Source organism: Equus przewalskii, chromosome 2 (assembly GCF_037783145.1).
Source record: "Equus przewalskii isolate Varuska chromosome 2, EquPr2, whole genome shotgun sequence".
In the NCBI taxonomy this organism is placed as follows: domain Eukaryota; kingdom Metazoa; phylum Chordata; class Mammalia; order Perissodactyla; family Equidae; genus Equus; species Equus przewalskii.
The window spans coordinates 36981842-36995464 of record NC_091832.1 but is presented as its reverse complement, the minus strand read 5'-3'; the positions used below and the strand labels follow the sequence as shown (position 1 = coordinate 36995464).

Sequence of the window (13623 nt, the reverse complement as noted above, 5' to 3'; positions counted from 1 at the left end):
ACCTGGTGACAGACAACATCTCAACAGGAAAAAAATTCTCATAAGGGAAATGGAAAATTATTGTAATTTGCACAAAGAATGTGTCACTCGGGAAAACTTTATGAGCAAAAATTCCTTAAGGGGACAAAATTGAAAATCCCCTAGAAGAGCAGCTGGTCGCCTTTTTCAGACACCAGTGAAGCCCTGTGACACTGTGATGAAGCTGAAGACGACCTCTCCAGGGAGGGAGACGTGCGCACACACGCAGAGTTCTGCATGCGACTTCAGGGAGTTTACTGACTTCCCTGGACCAGTTAAAGCTCTGGGCTTGGAACTGACCCAAGGCTAGTTAAGTACCTTGAGCAAGAGTACTTCATCTCTGCGCCTCAATTTCCTTTCTGTAAAATAGGATGATAATCAAAGCTTCCACTTCAAAAAGTTACTGTTCGCCATCATCATTCCTATTATTACATATAAACCCATGCCAGCAATATTGCTAAATTAAAAAAAAAAGGGGAACCTAATGCTCTAACCCTATCTTCGAAAAATGGACGTAAAATCTCATCAGTAATCCAGGCACGCAGCACAGACCAAGTTTCAGCCTGAAAACAGACCAGGAAGAGCTCCTGCACACCGCACTGCTCACTCCACCAACAGCAATGGCAACACGAGGCAGAGGGGCTTCAGACTTGATACTTTTGAAAAAGAAAGCCACTTTCTTTTTTCCTTCTTTTTTGGTAAGGAACATCTGTTGTGAATCTTCCTCTTTTTTTTTGTTTTCTCCCCAAAGCCCCAGCACATAGTTGTACATCCTAGTTGTAAGTCCTTCTGCTGCTTGTATGTGGGATGCTGCCCCAGCATGGCTTGATGAGCGGTGTGTAGGTCCGCACCCAGGATGCAAACCGGCGAACCTCAGGCCTCCGAAGTGGAGCATGCAAACTTAACCACTACGCCACCGGGCCGGCCGGAGAAAGCCGCTTCCTTTCCACAAAAAACACCATGATTTTGGGAGAGCAACGAGGCTTTCATTGAGAAACAACACAGAACATGACACTTCCAAAGGAAGGATTAGTTGTCCCATGATACTAGTGAAGATCAAGAATACAAGCCAGGGCCGGCCTGGTGGCACAGTGGTTAAGTGTGCACGTTCCGCTTCTCGGCAGCGTGGGGTCTGCCAGTTCGGATCCTGGGTGTGGACATGGCACTGCTTGGCAAAAACCATGCTGTGATAGGGGTTCCATATACAAAGTAGAGGAAGATGGGCACAGATGTTAGCTCAGGGCCAGTCTTCCTGAGCAAAAAAGAGGAGGATTGGCAGTAGTGAGCTCAGGGCTAATCTTCCTAAAAAAAAAAAAAAAAAATCCAACACAAGGGGTTGTGTTGGCCCCATGGCCAAGTGGTTACGTTCACACACTCCACTTTGGCAGCCCAGGGTTTCACTGGTTTGGATCCTGGGCACAGACATGGTAGCACTCATCCAGCCATGCTGAGGCAGCATCCCACATAGCACAACTAGAAGGACCCACAAGTAAAAATATACAACTATGTACCGGGGGGCTTTGGGGAGAAAAAGGAAAAAAATAAAATCTTAAAAAAAAAAAAAAGAATCCATGCCGAAAGAAAACAGTAGGTTGAATACCAATTGTTTGGAAGTGGATGTATTTGGATTTAATGTAGCATGTGCTTTTCACGTGACAGATTTTTTTTCTGGATTTGCTTCCTCATTAGGAATGAGGACTGCTAAGGACACTTCTAGTGTTAAGATTTAATAAATGTTGAGTAAATGATTTCATTAATAAGATTGCTAGATTACAAATGGATGCATCAGAAGTATAACAGATAGCATGTGAGTGACAATCAAAATGAGGTATTTCCCAGGGCTGGCCCCACGGCCAAGTGGTTAAGTTCCACCACTCTGCTTCGGTGGCCTGGGTGGCGCAGGTTCGGATCCCAGGTGCGGACCTACTCTGCTCATCAGCCATGCTGCGGAGGCATCCCACACACAAAGTAGAGGAAGACTGGCATAGACATTAGCTCAGGGCTAATCTTCCTCAAGCAAAAAAGGAGGATAGGCAACGGATGTTAGCTCGGGGTGAATCTTCGTCACAAAAAAAAAAAATGAGATATTTACCTACCATTTAGCAGATATTTTTCATTTAAAACTGTCCCTACTCTGGAAATCTCCAGATTTCCAACTATGAACGTGAACTGGATAGGACACGAACATCAACTGTGAACTACACGTAGCAAAAGCCAGCATCGGATCGTACAGGGACTGCTCCAAACAGGATTAAACTCAAGTTAATATTCTGTAAAACTTGACTGAGAAAAACTAAATGACTACAAGGATATTTTAGAGGAATATTTTGGGGGATCTCAAAAATTTACATTAGGCCTGGATAAAAAGTGGGCAAGAACTCAATGTCTCAATTTCCACCTTTCTAAGACTGCGGGGCCCCTCAAACCCAGATGCCCAGGTGCTGTTCTAGAACAGCGTTTCCGGGCAGCCCAGGGCCCCAGCGCTCGCCCTTGTCAGAGTGCTGCCGCCTCGGCCCGGCAAATCCCCTCCACCTGCGGCAGCAGCGTGACCCAGCAAAGCTGCTGGAAGCCTTTTAATGATGACTTGCAACCCTGGCGGGTTCTCAGCCAGCCACTCTGAAGTGCAAGCTTCTGAGAAAAACTTGGAAACCACGCGCAAGTGCTCCCTGGTTCCTGGTCCTAAGGCAGGCAGCCTGAGAGAGACAGAGACAAAGAAAGAGAGAGAAAGACAGACAGAAACAGACAGAGACACAGACGGAGCATGTGCGACACCCGGACACACTGTAAGGTGTGCAGGCCAGCCCCAAGGGGCTGCTTAGTGGGGTGGCGGTGGGGAAGTGGGGGTACACAAACTTAATTCCGAGGGTATGAAAGACCACTCAGAAATATAAATGTTCTGTTTCATTCACATTACCCTTATCTTCCCAACTTCCCAAACGCAAATATAAACTAAGGGAAAATATTTACAGCCTATATGGTAAACAAGGGTTAATAGTCCTGATATACAAAAGGCTCTTAAAACTAATCAACTATGAAAGCATATGTCCACACAAAAGCTCCACACAACTGCGTCAACACAAATGTTCACAGCAGCATTGTGCATAACAGTTGAAAGGTGGAAACTACTACAGATGGCCATCGAGTGACGAATGGGAAATAAAACGCAGTATGTCCATACAATGGAATCCTATTTGACATTAAAAAAGTACTGATACATGCTACAGCATGAACAAACCTTGAAAATATTATGCTAACTGAAAGAAGCCAGTCATAAAAGGCCGTAAGTTGCCTGATTCCATTTACATCCACATTTCAAATTGTACACTTTAAATGGGTGAATTGTATGGTATGTGAACATCTCAATAAAGCTGTTATAAAAAATTAATCAACAAGAAAAAAATCTCCCAACAGAAGAACGAGTCAAAGAAATGAACAGGAAATTCATAAAAGAAGAAATACAAGTGGTCAATATACTCCATACAGAAAAAAGATGTTCAGGCCAGCCCGGTGGTGCAGCAGTTCAGTGCGCACATTCCGTTTCGGCGGCCCAGGGTTTGCCAGTTCGGATTCCCGGTGCGGACATGGCACCTCTCGGCAAGCCATGCTGTGGCAGGCGTCCCACATATAAAGTAGAGGAAGATGGGCATGGATCTTAGCTCAGGGCCAGTCTTCCTCAGCAAAAAGAGGAGGATTGGCAGCAGATGTCGGCTCAGGGCTAATCTTCCTCAAAAAAAAAAAGAAAAGACAAAAGATGTTTGACCTTACTAATAATCAAAGAAATATAAATAAGCACAAGATACCACTTCTAGTCTCAGACTGGCAAAGATTTACAAGACTGACAGTTTCCACTGTGGGCCAGGACATGTTCCCAGCAACCGGGGGCATAAAATGGTACACTGTGTCTGGATGGCAGCCTGCCAATATTGGTGCAAAATTTTTTTTTTTTAAGGAAGATTAGCCCTGAGCTACCTGCTGCTAATCCTCCTCTTTTTGCTGAGGAAGACTGGCCCTGAGCTAACATCCGTGCCCATCTTCCTCTACTTTATATGTGGGATGCCTGCCACAGCATGGCGTGCCAAGCGGTGACTTGTCTGCACCCAGCATCCCAACCAGCGAACCCCGGGCCACCGAAGCGGAACGTGTGCACTTAACCGCTGCGCCACTGGGCCAGTCCCTTGGTGCAAATTTTTAATGCATTCATTGGTTGGGTAAAAATTAGTGATTGGATGTGAGTGACTGATGAGAGAGTCCTCGGTGCAAAGGCTACATTTCCCAACGTGATGGAGTATTTCACCCGGTTCTAAGGAAATTGTGGGTCTTGGTAAAGGATGGTGGGACTGTGCCCAGAGAACACGGCCTTGCTAACAGTAAGGCCCACCACGCTGTGCACTCAAGGGGAGGGTCCTGACAGAGAAATCACAGCCTTGCTAACAGTAAGGTCCACCATGCTGTGCACTCAAGGGGAGGGTCCTGACAGAGAAATCACAGGGCCGTCGTTTCCAAGGGCAGCAGCATGCGGAGAGAACCCCAGCAATAGAGGCCCCGAAGGGAATAAGCAGAGTAGCTGCTATGGCAACCTACGCCCTGTGTTTCACATATAAACGCTACCTCATCAATACCCACAATAATCCTGGGAGGAGGATATTCAAATGATCACCCCACTGTGCAGATGAGCAAATCGAGGCTGAGAGAGGTTGTCCCCTGCCCTAGGTCTCACTCACATGCCAGATTCAAGGCCAAGTCCATCATACTCGGAAAGGTGTGCCCTTTCCATTTAGACAAGGACTAAACTTCCAGGGACAGACTCGGAATACTAGGCTCAAGAGATCCTTAGTCTGTCCCCAAAGGGCAAATTCTCTGTCATTAATTGGCACTAACTCCCTTTCCTTATACTAAGGAGTGCTACAAAACATCTTATAAAAGCCACAAGTGAACATTAGTAAGTCTTAGTTCTCATCTTCATCGTTTGCTGCTGCCAGATGAAACACAAAATTAAAACTCGGAAACATTTTAATCTCTGGAAGCATGGCACACCAGGTACCCTAGCCGACTCTCACTGCAAACAGCTACAAATGCCGAAGAAAAACTGTAAGACATCTTTTAAAACTCACCAAAGAACTGGCAAGTCAGTAAGGAATACTGAGAGGTCAAAAAAAGTTCAGCAAAGGCCGGAATCCAGAGAGCAAGCGGAGTTTGGAGGGTGGGTATTCAGGGCATTTGCAGAACTGAGCAAGCCTGAGCTCCCCTCCCCCCAGGGATGGAGGTCTCAAAGAGGGACTTCCAGAATACAGCCGGGGCCCCAAAGGGTTACACCTCAGCGGAAAGAAGACTGCACAGAAAACTGCCTGTAACAAATCTTGGTGCCAAATGGAGGAGGTCAAATCTCCCTTGAGAGTGGTTAAGTTCATGCTCCCTGCTTTGGCAGCCCAGGGTTTTGCCAGTTTGGATCCTTGGCGCAGACATGGCACCGCTCATCAAGCCATGCTGTGGCAGCGTCCCACATGTCACAACTAGAAGGACCCACAACTAAAAATACACAACTATGTACCAGGGGCTTTGGAAGAAAAAGGAAAAATAAAATATTTAAAATGAAGATGGAAGAGCAAAGAGTCAAGGCCTTAGATACCAAGAATTGTTATATAAAAATTTAGCCATTAAGTCACTGTGGTATTGGCACAGAGAGAGAGAACAAACAGTAAAGAGCCCAGAAACAGACCCACACATTTGTGGACACTTGCTATATGATAATGGTTACTGGTGACACTTACAGATCCACATGAAAGGAATGCATTTTTTTCAATAAATAGTGCTGGGACAATTTGGTACACTTACAAAAGAAAAAAAGAAATCAGCTCTTTATCTCACACCATACATAAAAATAATTTTAAGTGGACTAAAGACCTTAATGTAAAAGTCAAAATCAGGGGCCTGGTGGCGCAGCAGTTGTGTGTGCACGTTCTGCTTCAGTGGCCCAGGGTTCACTGGTTCAGATCCTGGGTGTGGACATGGCACCGCTTGGCAAGCCATGCTGTGGCAGGCGTCCCACATATAAAACAGAGGAAGATAGGCACGGATGTTAGCTCAGGGCCAGTCTTTCACAGCAAAAAAGAGGAGGATTGGCAGCAGTTAGCTAAGGGCTGATCTTCCTCAAAAAAATAAATAAATAAATAAAAATAGGCAAAATCATAAAATATTTGGAAGACAATATATAGGGAAGTATATCATAAACTTGAAGTAAGGAGGAAATTCTTTGTTTTTTTTTAAAGATTGGCACCTGAGCTAACAACTTGCCAGTCTTCTTTTTTTCTGCTTTTTCTCCCCAAATCCCCCAGTACATAGTTGTATATTTTAGTTGTGGGTCCTTCTAGTAGTAGCATGTGGGACGCCACCTCAATGTGGCCTGACAAGTGATCCACACCCAGGATCCGAACCAGTGAAACCCTGGGCCACCGAAGCAGAGCGCGGGAACGTAACCACTCAGCCATGGGGCCGGCCCCAGGAGGAAGTTCTTAAAAAGGAACAAAAAGTGCTGACCATAAAAGAAAAAAATTGATAAATGACATTAAAATTAAGAATGTCTGTTCATTAAAAAAAAAACCTACAGTGAAAAGACAAGCCACAAACTGGAAGTGGGTAGTTACAACACATAACTGACAAAGGATTAGCAACCAAAAAAACAAACAAGAAGTCTATATATAATAAAAAGGCAAACAATCCAATAGGAAAATGAGCAAAAGATTCAAGTGGCTGTTTCAGAGAAGCTGAAACCTGAATGATCAGTAAGTACAGGAAAAGACGCTCAACCCACTGATAATCAGGACAATGCAAATCAAAACCACGAGACATCACTGAACTCCCATCAGATTCGTAAAAATTTTCAAGTCTGTTAACACCGTTGTTGGGAGGATGTGGAGCAAACAACACTGTCAGTTGAAGAGTACACTGGGGAAGCGACTCTAGAAACAATCTGGTATTACTCGGTCACACCGAAGACGCACACACCCTGCGTGAGTGCCAGTCCCGGGAGGTACTCTGGACAGGCTGCACACGTGTGGCCCAGGAACGCTCACAGCAGCACTGTCTGTCTCAGCAAAACAATGGAAATGACCCAAATGTCCGTCAGCAAGAGAAACGAGAGAGAAATTCTCATACAATGGAACATTATGCATCAGCGAAAATGAAATACAACTATAAGCAACATGTTTTAATCTCAAGAACATATGTAAAGCAAAAATTTAAGTCATTAAAAAAATGACAGGATTATATTAAGTTCAAAAACATGCAAAATTAAACAAGACATTGTTTAGCAGGACAAACACGTGGCAAAACTATAAAGAAAGGCAAGAGAATGATGAAAGCAAAACTCAGTGACTATGTGGGGTGGGGATGGGACAGGGAGAGGCACTCTGAGTGATGGGTACATGGGTGTTCCTTGTATCCTTATTCTTTATACGGTACATATTTTTTTGTATCTACTCAATATCTAACAAAAACAATTTACAAAATTAAACAATGTTCTTTCTGATTTTAAACAATGTTTTGAAGAATTAACTTGGGCAGCTGACTTGAGTTACAGTAAACCAGGAAAGTCCCTGACAGGCCCGAACAGCCCCAAGACTCCTGAAATGAGCAGCACTTCACCAAGCTGGCTTCTGAGCCCGGGAGTCCAGCTCCCCACTGGGCACAGGAGCCTTCCATTCAGGACGGGACAGTGACGGCTCAGATCACAGTTCCCATGGAGGAAGTGGTGCGGGCAGGGCAGAGGTTCTACTGCCAGACCTTTTAAGACCAGAAGCTGAATATGTTTTTCATATTCAATGAAACCCCCAAGCATACAATGAACCCCCCAAGCCTGCTTTCTGGCCCGGTCCCTATTCTCAGCTGGAAATGCCACCTCTGAGCCTCTGCTGCTGCGTAGACGTGAGTGAACAACCGTCAATTCTAACCATGCCCTTTGCTTCCTTCCTTTGAGGCTCGAGGCTTATCTCCGCCAATTCCTAACCAGCAGGTTTGAACTAAGAGCCCAGGCCCTGGTCTTCTCCATGCATCTGTGATTACACTACTGAGGTCAGCGTTAACTGGCCCTCGGACTGTTAAGTTATTGATACCCACGGGGACCTCAGAGAGTGCCAGGCACCTATGCTGACACTCAACACACACATCTGGAGCAAATGCTGAAATCACTCAGTGCTAAAATGCTTACTCTATGACCACTATTACTTCAATCATTTAAAAATTGTGGCCAGGAAAAGAAGGAGGTTATGGTCTCCAGGACAATATGCTTTATGCACAAAGCGTATTTGGAGTCTTTCGTTTTCTCTAAGGACACTTCCCTTATGCGGTGTCCACCACCCTGCCAGACACCACCTCTGAGCACCTCCCTGCCACCCACACAGGCACCATCCTCGGGGAAATTCCAGGCCAGGAGAGTGGGCCACCCGGTCTTTCTCACGGCAAACTGTTAACACTCTGAAGGCCCACAGAGGCCGCCCTCTCAGCATTCGAACTGGCAGGGTTCAGTTATGAGCTGCAAATCAAGCCGATTGACTCTTAAAAAACGCTCCTCCTATATATACCTACAGACATATGTATGCACAGAACAGCTCTGGAAGGTCACGCAGGCACTATTCACAGTAATCTGGGAGGGGAACCAGGTCAGGCGTGGGGGATGACTTACTTCCCACAGTACCTTCTTTAGAACCTTCTGATTTTTGCACCTCGTGTATGTATTCCCATAGCAAACATATTTTTCTCCCTTAACTCTGCACACTTTCTTTCTCATCCCTCTCAAGGGTCATCCTCTCCTAACCAACACCTAACAATGCTAGTTACCAATTATGGAGTCAGGGACTCGACTAAGCATTTTACACGCATTACTTCATTAATAATTCCACCCAGTAAAGTGACATGTGAGGGCATCACCATCCCCATTTTACACCTGAGGAAACTGAGGCTTAGAGAGGTCAAGTACTTTGCCCAAAGCCACACAGCCAATAAGTCTAAGAACTAGCGTGAGTCCAGGTAGGTCTGACGTAGAAGCTCCTCCTTCTAGCCAGCACCCTACACCGCAGGACTTCTTAGGTGGGGGCGATTTTGCCTCAAAATCAGTTGACAACGTCTGGGGACATTTTCTGATGTCACAGCTGGAGGGAAGTGGGTACTACTGGCATCTATAGGTAGAGGCCAGGAATGCAGCTAAACATCCCAAAGGACACAGGACAGTGCCCCACAACAAAGACTTACCCAGTCCCAAATGTCAATAATGTCAAGGTTGAGAAACCCTGCTCTACTGGAAAAAGACAGAAAGACAAAGAAACTATCTTCTCATAGTTTAGGTCATAGTTCACCATGTCTCCAGCCCATATGACAGCCAGATACCAAATAAACCATCAGGTTCTCCTCTCTCTTCAACCAAAAGCATACCCACCCCACATCACCCTGGAGTTCTCTCCGGCCCCAAATGCCAGTTCCTCTTCAGCCAATCAAGGCAGATCACCCGTCCATCCAACAACATTTACTGAGCACAGCTATGTGCCAGGATACGAGCACACACGGGGGAAGACCTGGAGAAACGAGACCCTGTCCCTGCATGCAAAATGCTGTGGTCTACCGGGGAGACAGACAAGAACACCTACGACTGCAACAGGAGGTGAGAAGGCATTCAGAGATCAGTGTGGACAGCCAGGAATCAGGGAGGAGCGGCTCCAACTGGGGCTGGGCGCTGGGCAGGGCTCAGAGAAGGCTTTCCAGAAGCATTTAGCTTAAGGGAATTAAACAAGCAGAGGGAATCCTTCCCTTCCCAAAGGACCCCTCACCGGACCTTTCAGAGTACGGTCTCTGAGAAGCCACAGACCGACAACTTTAATTAGAAAGCATGGTGGAACTCCTGAGAAAAACAGGGAGGGCACAGAGCCCTCCTTGACGCTCGGTGTACAACACGGATAATCCCCGCCTCAAGGGAGGGTGGCAGCCTGGCTTCCCCGTGGGTTCAGGTGTTTTTCCACCGCAATCCTAACCAGCCTCTCTGGCTTCCAGCCATGCTGCACCACTCGCACAGCAGGCCCTGTGGATTACAGGCTTGATCGCGTGTGTTCTCAGAACAATCCTGTGAGGTGGACACTGTTATCCCTGTTTTACAGACGAGGAAACTGAGGCACAGCAATTCAGTAACCAGCCCTCAGGACACAGAGCCACTCAGCAGGGAAGCGGGGATTCACGCACAACTCGAGGGTCCTCGCTGCCTCCTTCTGAGGGGACCCTCCCAGCCAGCAATCCAAAACACAGCGTTCGCTCCACCACTCCCCAGCTCGGGAGGGCCGGCCACCGCCCACCACCCTCCTGTGTGCTACACACTTGTGAAGAGACCTCCGCGGTGTTCTTTGCGTTGCATTGTGATTATCCATACAGCTAAGAGCTCCTCGCTCCCGAGTCCAGTCCTACGCATCTCCACGTCCCTAGCACCTAGCCCAGTCAGTGTCTGACACGCTGGGCGCAGAAAACGCTGAATGCATCAACAAGCCTGGACTCCATGGGCCCAAGCAACACAAACCTCCCCAAAGCCAGAGCAGCACACCCAGCTTCTTTCATCACAGTGACCTCCCCTCAGGCTGGGCCCACGCCCCAAAGTCAGCAATCCAGTCACACTGGAGACAGGACAGGTTCTCTCAGCCAGCTTTCCCTCCAGCATTGGAACAGTCATGATTTGTTCTTTGGTTGTTCACCAGATGCTTATGTTTGGGGACACGTACAAAAACGTCTATCTTTAAACATCAGAAACCTAAAAGGAATGAGCGTGTGCTCCCCGCTCTATCTTTCCCTTTCTGCCAGATGGAATGCATACACGATGGCAGGAGCTGGAGCAGCCACCTCAGACCATGAGATGGAAGCCTGGGTTTGAGCACGATGAGCCACATTATCAGTGGAATCCTCCTCCTGGATGGCTTCACGGAACAGTGAGCTGCCCGGCCAGCTCTGCACTGCCCACTTCCAGACTGCTAAGGGGCAAGAGATAAACTCCTATTTTGTTTTGGCCACTGTATTTTGAGATTGCTTTATTGGAACATTTTAGATTGTACTTAATTAAAACAAGGTGTAGGCACTGCCCAGTGACTAAGCTAGTCTGGTCTTTGTTGGTAAAACAACAATAATGATATCAACAATTTCCCAACCGAACTAGCTAGGGTTTTGTCACCACTATATAATTTTAAAGAAAAAGCTACCTTGAAAGGGTGATTTGAATCACGTTGAGCCTAAAGAAGAAGGCCAAACTGACCTCCTGGTTTGTTTCATCCTTGAGTATTAAAGACATACCTCAGATTTCCAAGAAGCGCAGGCTACTCTTTTCTGGCCCTTTGTCTGTGGATACTCCAGCTTGGCTCTCCTCCTCCAGCTCATGACCTGCACCAAGGACACCCAAGTGAAAAACGTGATGAGAACTCGAAGGGTCCCTGCTCCCTAAGAGCTGGCCTTTCATTCATCCATCAAACACAGGCAGATGCAGAGCACTGAGCACAGAGCCTAGCACAGAGTAAGTGCTCAACAAATGTTAAATTGGCTCATTACTGGCCTGCTGCATGCCAGACGCTCTGCTGGACACTCGGGGCACAAAGATGAATAAATCCAGTCCCCGTCTCTACACTCAGGAACTCGTATTTACTCAAAGACTTTATACAGTGTTGATAAGCAGAAACAACGAGGCTGTGCCCACGTATTACTGCAGCATTAGCATCCCTCGGGCATGTCCCAGACACTCTGCTTCTCGTTTCATACTCTCACTCTAGGTGAGCACATCCCCTCCCATAACTTTAGGGACTTTTGATATATGACAACTGCTAGATCACCACTGGACAGCTCCACTTGAATGCTTTACAGGCACCTACTGTCAACATGTTCAAAACTAAATTTCTCTTCCCTCCTCAAACCTGCTCCCCATCCTGTTCCCTATCACACTGAGCAGCATCACTACTCATCAGTCACAAACTTGGGGTCAATCTTGACTCCTCCCTGCCCCTGACTCCCTCATCTAAGTAATTACCAGCTTTGGTCAATTCTACCTCCAGAACATCTCTCCCCACCCTCTGCCTCTAACCTACCTCAATGCCATCCTCATTTCTCACCTGGATTATTCTAGGAGCCTCTTAATTGGCCTCCAGGCCCACACTCTTTAATGCATTCTTCACCTGGCCAGGGTGATCATTCTAATCCACATATCTGATATGTGAATGGCTTCCCATTAACCTAAAATTGAAAGTCCTTAACTAGGTTTACAAGGCCCCCTAGGACCAGACCACAGCCTGCTTCTTCAGTCTTACCTGTCATCTCTATCTCCAGACAGAGAACTTAATTCAGTCATTACACAGGCCCCCGAGCTTTCTCACAAACTCCATCTTTGACGGAGAATACTCTCCCCTTCTCCCCGCCTCCCCTTCCCTAAGCATCCTTTAGGCCTCAGCTTCCTGGGAGGCAGGAGCCTCCTTGGGTTCGCCTAGAAGAGTGAGGTGCCTCTACTCTGCGTTTCCAGAGCAAGGAGGGTTTTTCTTCCATCACAGCAGTGTCAGAATTGCCTATTCGTCTCCCACGTGAGTCTCTGAGTTCTGGGTGATGATGATATGAATACATAATAGGCACAACAAACATATAGACCATTTACTTTGGTCAGGAAGTGTTCTCAACACTGTCCACCTATTACTCACTTAGTCTTTATAACAATCTTAGGAGGGAGATTTTATTATCCTCTCTGCTTTAAGGATGAGGAAACCGAGGCACAGAGCGAGGACTTAACCTGCCAAGGACACACTTGGCAAGCAAAGAGTTGGGATTCAAATTCGGGCCACCCGACTCCACAATTAACACTTTTAGTCACACCGCCAGGATCAAGTCTGCCTGGATCACTTGCTCTATCCTCAGAACCTATCAGGTGCTGAAGCACCGTCTGTGGAAGGAAGGAAGGAAGGAATGAATGAATGAATGAAATAATCTTGGCAGGGCAGCGTCGGCCTCCTACTCTGCCGGCACCTCCTAGGCCCTGCAGGCCTGTGCCCGGCCGGCCGCTGGGCGCTGCCCCGGCACCCCTCCACCTCGCGGCTGCAGAACGCCCACTCGCTGCGGTGCGCGGGGTCAGGGGGCGGTGACAGCCGGGCGGCGGGGGCGGAGATGCTACCAGCTAGGGTGTCACCCAGCCCGGGAGGCGACTCGTGCTCCCTAGCCAGGACGGCAGTCGGCCCGCCCCCTCCCGCCTGCTGGCCCGGAGGCGCCCCCCGCCCAGCTGCCCCGCACCCTCCTGCCCCGCGGGGTTCCCTCGGTCCAGGTTCCCTTCCCAGTTCACTTCCCTCCCCTCCCCCACACAACCGTCCCCGGCGTCCCGCCGCGCCCCATCCTCTGCCGCGTCCGCCCGGCTCCCGGGACTCCCCCGGCCCCGGGCGCTTGCTGACCCTCACCTGCCATGTCCCGGACCACACCGCCGAGGCAGGTACATCACGGCCGCGAGCAGGCCGGGGACGGCACTTCAGAGCAGACAAAGGGCGCCGCCATGTTAGAGTCGGGCGGAACCGACCTCGCTGGCTTCCCGGCTGCAACTTCCGGCGCATGCGCAGCGCCGGGGCTTGC

At 48.0% G+C, this 13623-nt stretch overlaps 1 protein-coding gene across 9 annotated transcripts in view; it reads right to left on the bottom strand.

The window, feature by feature from the left end:
• ZBTB17 (zinc finger and BTB domain containing 17) overlaps positions 1-13623 on the bottom strand; it is a 32540-nt gene extending 18917 nt beyond the window's left edge. For 7 of the 9 annotated variants that reach the window (XM_070602292.1, XM_070602301.1, XM_070602251.1 and 4 more), the window contains exons 1-2: positions 13455-13597; positions 11329-11415 (exon numbers count right to left, since the gene is read on the bottom strand). The gene's annotated coding sequence lies outside the window, so the exon portion shown is untranslated. Of the gene's footprint in view, positions 1-11328; positions 11416-13454 lie in introns of all 9 variants that reach the window. The other 2 variants (XM_070602261.1, XM_070602276.1) reach the window with 2 other exon arrangements.